This window comes from Carassius auratus, unplaced genomic scaffold (assembly GCF_003368295.1).
Source record: "Carassius auratus strain Wakin unplaced genomic scaffold, ASM336829v1 scaf_tig00005994, whole genome shotgun sequence".
NCBI lineage: Eukaryota > Metazoa > Chordata > Actinopteri > Cypriniformes > Cyprinidae > Carassius > Carassius auratus.
In genome coordinates this window covers 25,538-38,960 of record NW_020523725.1, presented here as the reverse complement: position 1 = coordinate 38,960, position 13,423 = coordinate 25,538, and the positions used below count along the sequence as shown (strand labels likewise).

Below are 13,423 nucleotides of genomic sequence, written 5' to 3'. Positions count from 1 at the left end.
AAACGTTAAGGACTGTTAAGTTTTACTCAAATGATTGAAACTAATACCAATCAGACATGTCAGTTCAGTTTCAATACCTAGCGAGTTGCCTACCTAAACACCATGTAAGATATTTCGTTTTAGCCTCATTTTAAAGGCATAGTTCACCCAAAAATGACAATGCTGTCGGTTACTTGCCCTTATGTTGTTCCAAACCTTTCTTTGTTCTGTTCAAGACAAGAGAAGATATTCTGAAGAATGTGGTTAACCCAACAGCTGCCGGTAGCCATTGACTTCTACACCATGAAGTCAAAGGTGGACCAGCAACTGTTTCATTACTCACATTCTTCGAAATATCTTCTTTTCTGTCCAGCACAAGAAACAAACTTTTAGGTTTAGAACAACATGAGCGTGTGTAAATCATGACAGAGTTTTCGTTTTTTTGGGTGAACTATCCCTTTAAGACAACACCGCATGTGTGCGTCACAGGTTTCATAGCATTTAGAATGATACTTAAGTAGAGGGCAGACAGTGAGGCAGCCCACTAGAGTTTGAATTATAGCTACTAGTGAATTCAAAGGCGTTGGTGTTGTCGTGAAACATCAAAAGTTAAGATTTAATCTGACTGAAAACACAGCAAGGAGACACTAGGATTTCCCCCTTGGGGAAAGTATTCTATGCTAGGCATTAGCGACTATACATTTAAAAATATAACTCAAAGAAGGCGGCCTGGATCATTGAACAATCCAGTCTAAAGTTAAATTTACATCAACTGTGGACTCCTTCGAACATTTTCCGTACCTTTTTACATTCTTGCATCCTTTTAAGCCTCAGATTCTGACTGGTCAGTGGTCACACTGCCGTTCTGCTCTCCTACAACCGATTGGTCCTGGGTATTTGTAACTCCGCCCACAGTAAATGTTGGCCTGTCTCCCTCCCTGACAGATTCTGAATCAGTGGACTTCCCCGTTTGCTCAGTCGCATTAGGCTCCTCCCATTTCTCTTCATCAAGCCGACTGGAGATCGACCAATAGAGATGAGCGTCCAAACGGGCGGCAGCCAATGCCAGGGCTCTCGCAGAACAGGAGGGCGTGTCCACCTTTGAAGGATCATGAACAACAGTAGTAAGTGTATTTAAAGCATTTATCTGAATCTTCTTAAAATGGTTTAACGTAGCTTTACATAAAAATATCTTTATAAATATGAAAAAAAATTAACTATATATAGTATAACATAACTTTTGCTCTGATATAAAATGCTAATCAGCTTTGCACAGGCAGATTGTTATTACAGAGCCTTTGAACAAGCTAATACAGAGGTTTCAACATAAATTATTTAATTGAATAGCTGTATATTGTACACATGTTACTCTACAAATATTTGTAATGTTAATATTAATTTAAATAGTACCTATTTATTACAATATTATTCCTTTTTTAATAGAACATAAAATGGTTTATTGTAACTTTATACAAAAATGCTGTTTATTCAGGACAAAGAGGACAATGTGATTGTGTAAGTAGTTGGATTTCTTCTGACGATGTACATTCATGACTCATCCAAAACTACAGCAGCACCCGAAGCAACTTGAATCAGAATTTTTGATCGATTACGCACATAAAATCCCAAAAGTAAAGAGATATTTTCTGCTTTTACATAAAGTGCCAGTCAGCCTTGCACAGACAGATGATTATTACAGAGACTTTTAAGCTAATACGGTGGTCTCAACATATTTTAGTTTATTCACTTTGTAAGGGATTTAAGAAAAAACTATATTAGAGAAGATGCACACTGCACTATAAAACCCAGATATGGTGATACAGCTACTTAAACAAATAAAAACTTCCAAATTAAACATTTATTTAGTGCATAGTCAGGTTGAATTATACAATTGAGAATAATTACACTCAGATTTAGCCATAGATTTTCTAAAATCCTAAATAACCTTTGCCACTAAGAACCTTACGTGCAATGTAAATGTTCCTTTGATGTTAAATGTTCTTCATGGAACCCAAGATGCCAATAAAGAAATTTATTTTTAAGAGTGTATACGAAATGTTTTACCGCAGAACCTCAAATCCACCGATTAGAAATTCCCATTCCACACCACATACCTCAAAAGTGTGGTGAAAAGCCCCATAATCCACGTCAAAGAATCCCTCAGCCAGCGTCATCATGGGACTAAACCTGTGACCCCATAACAGTTCTTTCAGCCAGGTAAGAGCTCCGTGCCTGACAGGTCATTCCTGTAGATCGGAATATATACGTCAATTACTAAACACAAACCACAACAGATTTCGCATAATATATCTAAGTATTAGTGTACCTGTAGCTTCCACCATCCCCTCCAAGATGACCACAACCTCAAAGTCCTCTTTCTCCAGCTGAGATTGTGACATGTCCCAGAACGGAGAGCGGACATCGATCTCGTGAGAGATCACTAACGGAGACACCAGGAAGAGACGATCATCCCCTGTCTCAAAACCAACACTGATATCAGTCTGATCCAGCGGAATAAACTCACCCTACAGAAAAAAGACAGTGAAACAAACTGTTTCTGATAAGAGAGTGTTCACAACATTATACATTACAGCCAGCAGGGGGCGCCCCCTTACATATATTCTATGAGGGTGCTGCTGCTGCAGATGAGGCCTGTGAGGGTGGGAAATGCTGTCTTACCCTCCTGTGTCTGTTTGGATTTGATAAGTTTGGCTCTCATGTTGGCGCCCACAATGTGGGAGGATCTCAAGTCCCCGACGCGGAACATCAAACAGAGCTTGTCATCCCGCAATGAGATGACAGCATTACGAGAAAACACCAAGGTCTCCGCACGCTTATTCGGCTGGGAGATCTTCACAAACATACAACCAACCTAGTGAGAGATGGAGAGACAAAGAAACTGATTTTTAAAATATGTGAGTTGTTTTCAGAGATATTTTAGATTTATGTACTATTCCATTGTTTATTCATATTTTTAGGGTGTCCGAGAGAGCTCAACAGGCTGCAACTTCAGAAAACGCATGCAAATAGAAAAAGCACCAGCAATTCAAGAAAACTTCATCAGTTTGACTGCAGGTGTTGCAAATGCTCACAACGCAAACAAATAAAGAAACGCACTGCAGAATCTCACTACATAACCAAGTAAAGAATTTTATTTGCAACCATGTCTTTGTTTGGTTGTGTTGTTATTTGCAGTACGTGTGTTGTCAAATTGATTAAGTTGTTTTCTTAATTTGCAGGCATTTTTTTTTTTTTTTTCAATTTTTCAAGGAGTTTTCTGTTTGAGGTTTCTGCTGGTTTTGTTTTTATATTTCTATTTAACTTTAATTTATTTGTATTTTAGTCATTTTAATACTTCAACTTCAGTTTACTAAAGTTGGACAAAAATGGTTTAGGGTTTACTTTGAAATAAGTCAATTTAAAATAAATAATGAAAATACTGAAATAATTCAAATAGCAAGTAACACAATCAAGAAATAGTATTTTCTAGTACAACATACTCTTAATAATCTTTGTTTTATTTACTACTTAGAAAAATCATTTTTACAGAGTTTCCAAGGAAACATTTCTAATTTTGTTAAGGTTTAAAGTTTCTCATTAGTCAAAAAGTTTTTTTAAGTTTAAGTTTTATTTCTAACATTCAGTCAACTTTATTTCAAATAAAAAAAATTAAAATAGTTTTTGATTTTTGTTGTAAGAGCCATAAGTTATTTGTGTCTTTATACAGATGTGAAATTAACAATTGTGTAGATTACACAACTGATAAATAATAGTAATTAAATAATTTAATGTTTCTTATAATACTGGTGACATCATTTCCAGCAACGACTCATGCAAGATACAGTTTTTGGACCATGTCATTTTTTCCAGTTAATTTTGTTATTAAACTTCATCCAGGAGAGAAATTACTGGACTATTGGATGTTGTTTGAGTTCAAATCACACTCACATACAGAAAAAGCATCAAATATGAGAATATACATATATATATACATACCTTACCTTTTAGCTTTCAAACCTTTTACAAAAGAAGATACTAGAAGACATGACATTTAGAGAGAGTGTGTGTTGTGTTCAAGTGTGTGTGTGTGAACACAGCCCCCAGGGGCAACATTTAAACCAGGACACGGAGATCTAAATGAGCTCATCATAACCATAAAATACATAAAAATAGGCCAAAAAAGAGATTGAGAAGGGGGTTGAATTTGGCAGAAGAGACAGCATTAGAAAAGGAGAAAAGGAAAGACAGACACTGAAACAGAAACAGAGGGAAAGGGTACGCACATCTGTGCTCCAAAACGCATGACTCATTTGCTCTTGGTTATGGATGATATAACTCAGCAGAGCACAAATCAACAAACGAAAGCCACGTGCAAAAAAAAAAAAGCTGTCCCAGGCCACATTGTACATGGGAATCATGGGGCACTTTCTACAAAAAGAGTGTAAATATTTCCTGAAATGCCTTATAATTATTTGCTTTTTCAACAAATGATCAGTGAAACAAAGTGTTCAAAAAAGTGCTTAACCTTCCTAAAATCATCAACCTTTTAAATGCTTTACTATTATAGTTTATATAACTTCATACAACTTTACATATGTTTATATACAACACAGTTATTTTTATAAATTTGATTTATTTCAGGTTTATTTCTAGAAAATAAAGAAATCACACAGATGGTAAGGGTTGCAAAATAAATAGAAAATGAATAATAGTACAAAAAAAATGCATTTTGTTGTTGGTGATAAAAAAAATATAAAATTAATAGTGTTGAAACATCAAGACAATAAATAACAAAATTTATTATATGTCATTTCGATTTTTTATCATATTTTAATAACCTTTAATATACATATTTGTTGTCAATAAAAGAATGCAAGTAGTACCTGAGATGCTTTAAAAATATTTTCAAAGGCACTAAATAATATTAAGTATTGATATTAAAATTATAATATGATATTACTATTAATAAAATAAAGGTAATATGAAATTATTAATCAAATGAATATATATTTACATTTTTTGTTAATAATCTTATTATGGTTCAGCTTGAATAATGGAGTCAGCGTTACAATTTGTATAAAAAAATATAAAATCTTAGATTGCACAGCTAAAAAACACAAGATTTGTTAATTTTTTTAAGTGATTGGACGCCAAAGTGTACCACATTTTTGATCTTACCATGAATGCATTGACCATAGATCCCAGTATGGCCTGTAGCAGCAGTAACATGGTGCCTACTGGGCACTGGTCAGTGATGACACGGTGACCGTAGCCAATGGTCGTCTCCGTTTCAATGGAGAAAAGAAACGCAGAGATGAATCCATTAACATTATTTACACATGGAGTCCACGCTTCATCCTCCAAATGATCCAGATCACCCCTGCCATACCAAAGAGAGAGAGAGAGAGAGAGAGAGAGAGAGCGTCAGAGGACATTCAAAAGCGATGGAGATGTTCTGTTTTTTTTTCACACAGTCTCCTTCAATAAATTGCCTCTTGCATCTTACAGCCCAAAGAGGATCGCTTGTTCTCAAGTGTCCACCTACACAGATTACTTGTGTTCATATCTAGCATGGACAAAAATGACAGAGTGTGGACGACACAAAGGCACTGCATCTATGAGCAGAAAAATTATTATTTACATAGACTGAAAAAATACTTTCAAACAAATTCACCCGGAAATTGCTAGTATTTTACACACACACACACACACACACACACACACACACACACATATATATATATATATATATATATATATATATATATATATATTTATTTATATATATTGTCACGTCATATATATTAGTCAAGTTTTATACATGCATATATTATTACAATGCACACCAACTGTCACCAATACGTTCCACATTCTTTGTTTACTGAAGGAAAGTTTTGTATTAAATTATGCAAAAAAAATATGCATGATTTTGCATTAAAAAAATATATATTCTTATGATTTAAAAGGGTTAAAAGATAAAGTTAAAGATAAAAACTGTGTGTTTGTGTGTGTTATTCATACCTGCAGTATGCAATGAGATACCATATTGCTCCAAAGAAGAGCCAGGTGACTGCATACGCCATGACAAAGACCAGCAGAGAGCAACGCCAGTTCAGATCCACCAGTGTGGTGAAGATATCCGTCAGGTAACGGTATGTCTTACGCATGTTACCATGCTGCACATTACAACGGCCGTTTTTCTCCACATAGCGCTGTCTTTTACGCTTGTTGCGTCCTGGAGAGAAGCACAGAAAAATTAGAGCAGACACAAAAGTAGGCAAACACCATCACTGAGCAGCTTACCGCAATCCATATAAAAAAACAGACAAGATTGACAAAGTAAAACTGAGATTCACATATCCCAAAACGTAATAAATGCTACATAAACAAGCAGAAGACCAGTTACATGTATTCCTATAGTGGTGTTTGAGTAGGTCAGTCTGTTTCATTACAGGTAAGCAGAACAAAGTCTTGGCAGCCACCGACTCCTACAGCATCTGATATAATTGAGTCTTACCCCATCCAAACCTGCCCCTCTCTTGCACTGCCCCTTGAATTTTCTTCTTGAATGGCTGATTGGCTTGTGCCTCCCTCGCTGCCATCTTATCCTGGAAGGACATGCTGTTATTGGCCTGTTGCTGTGTGGGCGGGGCTGTCTCCGTGGTTACGACATGCCCCAGCTCCTCGAATACGTTCTGTACATTGGTGGGCGGAGCATCCTTTGGGGCCTCCTCACAGGCCCCTCCCCTTTCTCTGGAACTGGGAGGGACAGGGATTCGGCGCACGATGAGAAGCCGGTGTTGTCCAGTGCCATTGTGTGTGTGTGTGTGTGTGTGTGTGTTAAGCAGTAAGTGAATTTGTGTGTGTTAACAATGTTTCTCAGAGCCTTATTCTCAGTTGCAGAGTTTCATTTGTGCCTTTGTTTGATTTCTGCAAAAAAAGACAGTGAGAGAGACACAGATAGACACTGATAAAACCAAAAAAGACCTAATTAACAAGTTTTACCGATGGGCTGAAAGTTTTATAACAATCTCTTATGACATTCTCAGGATTTCAAAGTAATTTGCACCCACCAAAAAGCAAACGGCTTTATTTCACTGCTGATGATTGCTTAACATTAATTTGAACCTTGCCTTTCATTCACCTCCCCCGTTATGCATGAAGCATCCTGCCTGAAATTAACTTAAGTAGATTACATTGATGACTTCATGCAATTCAACCTTACAAAAAAACATTTTCCATATCAAACACGCAGTTGATGAAGCTTGTTTCAATATACAGTCCAGCATCCAATCTGTTATCAGGAGGGCTCTTAGCAAAACACAAAGACCCCAAGAGCAGATTGATGTATGGATGTAATGTCTAACTTGACTTGAATTAACCTCCGGGTTCAACAGCTAATCACATTTTCACAAGAGAGTGAAAAGGCAGCTTAAGGATTTAAGCTCACTTTGTGCTGTATTTGATCCACAGCTCTGATGCCCACACAAATACAAATGCACCCAGAAACAGGCAACCGTCCATGGATACTAAACATACAGGTCTGCATTTCCCAAAAGCATCATAAGCCTAGCATAACATAGAAACCCTTGCCATCAACTGTCTCTAATATATACTTAGGCTTACGATGCTTTTGAGAAATGCTGATGAGTACAATTAAAGGATTGTTTGGGGTTCAAAACAAGTGAAGTTCAATGCCAAAGATGCTGCTGATTGCCACAGACTATAATTTTGATTTGTTTCACTGTGTTCATCATAATAACGCACTTACAATGGAAGTCTATGGGAAAATACAGTCAATAAATGTGCAGTCTGTGCATTGCAGTGAACAAAGCTTTATTGGTTTATTGGCATCACTGTTAGTTAAAACATCCTGACTGTCTCAACTCACCTGTGTCAAGTATCTGCTTGTGTTCAAGAAACCTGTCTGAAAACAGTTATTTTCCCAATGCTACTGCCTTAGAAAGCACACAATCAGCTTTTACTCACATACAAAATGTTCCTTTATAATCAACACAATACGCACAGAAAGAAAACCTCTATCTGCTCAGAAAGATAAACAAAGCCAGTCACAGTTCCTCATCTCATCATAGCAGGAAAACAGTGACATGGCCTGCATTAAAAACCGCCTTCTTGTTTTCATTGCACAGAATATCAAACATCCTGTATCTAGAATCAAATATCACATCACTACTGATTCATCTATAATGGCATATTTCACTGCTGCATCATCTCTACAGTAATGATAACATCAGTCTGACTGAGTCTGATCCTGTGTGCTGTGTTTACACAGGGTTTTAGGGTGCGAAGTCCAGCGAGATGTTATATATAGCTCTGATAGTGTGGCAGTAGTAATCACGCCTACTTGAAGATTGATCATGATATGCCTTCTTGGTCTGGGCCACATTTAGACGCATGAATCTTTCATGGATTGAGTGGATCTGTGTGGAGACATGCTCATGTGTTCAACACAAAGTACTGGAGTAACATTACAGAGCCGGAATCGAGGTTTGACAAAAGAGACTGGATATCTCGGACTGCCATATTTCAGGATTGGCAGGGCTCAGCTAGGGCACACACACGCACACACACACACACAAAGAAATCAATCCTACTTGAATTAGACTGAATGGAGCAGGTAGCACAGTTGACAAATTAGCTGCATTGTGGACAAACCTGCTGTGTGTCTGTGTATACAGCGCACAATAAAGAGTAAAATAGTAGACTATTGTTTGATATATACCCTGCTAGGCCTACATAATTAATACTGCATAGTTTACTAAAGTAAAATGGAAAGGAAAAAGTGTGTGTATTCATGTATTTGTGTTTGTCTCCGTTTTTCTGTCTGTTTGTGTGGGTGGTTTGTTCACAGTCCTGATGGAAAGTGGGATTGTCATGTTTTCTAATTTTGGTCTTTTGGGAGAAAAGAGTGTTGGATGTGACATAAAGCTGCAATTACACACATACATGTTCACACACACACATGAAAACACACATAACCAGTGGCCTATGTTTGTTTGACCTTATGATCACTGCCTGCTGTTTATATGAAATTTACAGCCTTACTGGAATATAAACTAGTGGAAAAACACAAGGTTTATATATATATATATATATATATATATATATATATATATATATATATATATATATATATATATATATTCCACTCTTTTATGTTTATAATATATGTAATAATATATATATATACATATATATATATATATATATATATATATATATATTTTTTTTTTTATATATATAATAATAAAAATTTTATGCAATTCATCAAAAGTTTTCATATATGTAATTTTGTTGTTCTCCATTTTGTAGCCTACATTTAATATTTCAGTACCAATCAGTATTTAAAATACTTGTAGGGCAATCATGCAGTCACATAAAGCAAGAACCAAAACGTGAAAAAGCATATAATGCATGCACATTTGCTGATGTTTAATTAATAACATGTCTTGATCAGCAAAAAAACATCAACCAGTGTAGAAGAGTACAACTAAGCCTACCTGCCACTATGGCGTTCTCCAGCACGTTAACTTGAGGGGTTGAAACACTTGAGATCTTCACCAGCCGTTCGGATTTGTTAGTCCGAATCTCTCATGTTGGGCTTTTCGATCAGACTCATACTCATGATGATGATGGTGATGTTGTTCTACAGCGGGTGGGAACAGCGACGCAGCATCACTTCAGCATCATTTCACCTCCAGGAAACAAAAGAGAGCCAGCCAATCCACACAGAGCGAGAAGGAACTTGTGAAATATTAATCGAAACGCACTTCTTGTGCTTGCAGATGATGGCAATGAATCGTCTTTCCACTGCGGAGAGGCTCCTGGTTAAAATGGAGGCGATCTGGCTGTCAGGATGGATGAGAGACTGGAGAGCGAAGCGGCGTCGGCGTGATTCACCGGCTCTGCGCAGGTGTTCGCGCGCGTGTGTGTGTCTGAGAGAGAGAGAGAGAGAGAGAGAAGGAGAAAAGAGGCAGAACGCGTAGAGAATTGGGCAATTAGAGGTGGGATGGAGAAGGGAAAGAGGGGAGGAGAAGAGGGGGTGGAGATGAGGTCATTGTCACAAAAATATCTCTCGCACACATAAAAAAATGAGCCACCATAATGATTTATTACTTTAAATAAACTGCATCAATATATTTCATAATATTTCTCTTTTAAATGATTTTTAATGCAACCAAATTTATTTATTTGCATATTTCATGCATAAATAAACATATAACAGTAATATGATTCCATTAATATAATATTATAATATAATATTCAAATGTCATGAGGAAAATGATACAAGAGAAAAATGTAACCCACCTTCTAAGAAACGATGCTGCAATTATGTCATTTAAAACCTGAAGCTTGATATATATTTTTGTATGTTATTAAATATTTAATAACAGAGCTTGTTAGTTAAAATGTGCTTTAAGTATGCAATCTGATTAGGTTTAATCTTGTAGACTAATTAAATAGAGAGCAATGGAGTTGAATGATGAAATGCCCGTTTGTCTGCTAGCGTGAGATTGTTGCAGCAGTCTAGTGTGTGTGTGTGTGTGTGTGTGTGTGTGTACAAATATACAAAATTATATATATAAGTAAAACAGGATTAAAAATGTACAACTCGCAGCAAAAAAAAATAATAAAAAAAAATAACGCAGGATAAGGAAAATATGATGCCCTCTGCTGGCAGATGTGTTCCATATTCTCAATAAAATTCTGAAAAAAGAAACATTAAAAAAATTCTATGTTAGAATGTTTTGTATTGTGGTATATAATATAAGAGTATGTAGCATTTATTGTGATGGCATACTTAAGTGGGCTTATGTGTATCTGTATTGTCAAAACCATGTCTCATCATCATCCATCCTAATAAGGGCCAAAAACATGTTACAGTAAGTTTCTGTTAGTACAGTGAATGCATCATGAAATGGTATGCTTCCATCTTAAGAACCCAAGAGCTACTAAAAATACAACCTCTCTGTCACCATGTCACCACTTTAAACAAGACTCTAGTTTCAGAGTAGTTAGAGTAGTTTCAGGGCTGCAATTAGTCTGCTGAGAGCTTTCTTTAATGAGGAAGCATCTTGTAAATGCTAATTTGGTTGAGCTAAATCTTTTAGTCTTTTAATGATTCCCATAAGGTCTGATTAACAGTCAAACCAGTTCACCCAAACGTTCTGCAAATGGTAACAGGGGAATATAAAACTAGTGCTCATTTGTGAGCTTGTCATAGGAAAGGCCAGAAGAGAATGTCTCCTGCATGCATCTCCATGTCTCCATACACTGCAGAATCTTGAACATGTGAAAATATTTTTTTATCCTGGTGATGGCAGTTTTGTTCAGTAACTCTTCGTCCATGTCACTAGCAGTTGGGAACAGAGTCTTCTATCTCAGCTCAAAAAATGTCCTTGTAAACATCCTATTAGAATTTCTAGATCCATAACGACTGTGCTGAAGACAAAGTTTTGCACAAAAACATTTTGTTAGCTGAAAATATAATTTTCTTTAGCTATAATTGGTTTAGCAAAAATTACCATCACTCATACCATAGAAGATGGCTGTCTTTCCTTTACTGCCTTTACTGAAAACTAAAACATCATTAGCATAAACTCCAGCCCACAGCCTGAAAAAAAACTAAACAATGACATTAATACTAATCTAGGCGGAATGGCAAGAAAACAGAAACAGATGCTCCTGCAACAGCAATGTGCCAAAACCACCCATGTACTAAAACTATTAGTTGTATGCTATGCTTTGCCCAGCTAAAATTAGGCACTTTATATTTAAAACAGATTGATGACTGCTGGTAAACTTCAGTGAAGTCATGGGGAATGGAATAATGCTGCATATTTTGCAGTATATTCCTACCTTTATGATTATGATCCAAGATGAGTTTGTTTCTTCATTAGATTTGGAGAAATTTAGTATTACATGACTTTCTCAGCAAAGGATCCTTTGCTGTGAATGGGTGCCGTCAGAATGAGAGTCCAAACAGTTGATTAAAACATCACGGTAATCCACAAGTAGTCCATACCACTCCAGTCCATCAGTTAATGTCTTAAGCGAAATGATATATCATTCATGATATATAATAACGGTTCCTCCAGTGATTGTTGTCCTCGCATCAAAATCCACTAATATATTTATTTAGAACCATTTTGAGCTGTTTTTGCTTGTAAGCAGTGCTGATATGCATATTTCTCTCCTGATTCAGATGAGATGACATTATTATTACAAACACAAAGCTTTTCACTTTGCACAAGATTTTAACTGATGGACTGGAGTCATTTGGATTACTTGTGGACTGTTTGGACTCTCATTCTGACGGCACCCATTCACTGCAGAGGATCCACTGGTGAGCAAGTGATGTAATTCTAAATTTCTCTAAATCTGTTCCATTGAAAAAACAAGCTCATCTTGGGTGGCCTGAGAGTGAGTAAATGTTCAGCGTATTTAAATTTTTGTCTGAACTAATAAACATAAAACTGCATACTGTGCACACTATACGTAATGCACAGTAAAAACAATAGTATGCTTTAGTAATGTTAACATGACTTTTTTAAATCAGTCAAGCTTTTAGACTTAATTTGCTCTTCTTTGAGCACAGTATTATCTGATTTGCAAAGTGATGTGTATCTTTCTGTTTGTAGTGTTTGAGTACTTGAGTTTCTAATTGGTAGTTTTGAAACATCTTGATTAAATGAGTTGTGTGTTTCATTATTGGGGTAGGGATCATTTATTTTGAATATGTTTTGTCTGAGTTTGATTAAGCTGTATCGCTGAAAGTTAATGAGTTGCTTTTATGTTCTGCTCCTGTTTGGCCATCTGGATGCGTCTGAGATGAATCAGTCGCAAGCTGAGCTGGGAATGGACTTCTCTAATGAGGGGAAGAACATCTTATAAAGGTTGTCCATTTACACTGTCATATGACGTTACTTTTCATATAAATACAGTCTATTTTTGGTCTGGGATCTGCACAGAATGCGTTTTGGTTCAGTTACCCCTCTGGTCTGTTGCTGTCTGATTTCCTAGCATTGAAGTCAGAGGACTGGAGGAACTGCTCAACTCTGCCACTGAACTGGATGAGATCATCAGACAATGAAAACATACACAATATTTTCAAAAGTATCACAATTCACTTTGTTAGGGATGTATTTGCAAGTTTGCAAATGCTTTAACACAAATGCATACACATTTTATTACTGTTTTTTGAATATGTCAACTCTGATGTAGGCAAGCATGTTTTGTCTTCTTTTTAAGTGCATGCATTGTGTTTGTCTTGTATACCTAAAAAAAATACATTTATAATTAGGGCCGGGACTTTAACGCGTTAATTGAGATTAATTAATTACACAAAAAATAACGCGTTAACTAAGATTAATTAATTACAGAAAAAAAATTCCCGCATTTTTAATAACTTATTTTTGCACCG

General features: G+C 36.2%; 1 pseudogene; it reads right to left on the bottom strand.

Moving 5' to 3' along the window:
- Positions 1–29: 29 nt before the first annotated feature.
- Positions 30–10,157, bottom strand: LOC113071126 (G protein-activated inward rectifier potassium channel 3-like; annotated as a pseudogene).
- Between the last annotated feature and the right edge of the window lie 3,266 nt (positions 10,158–13,423).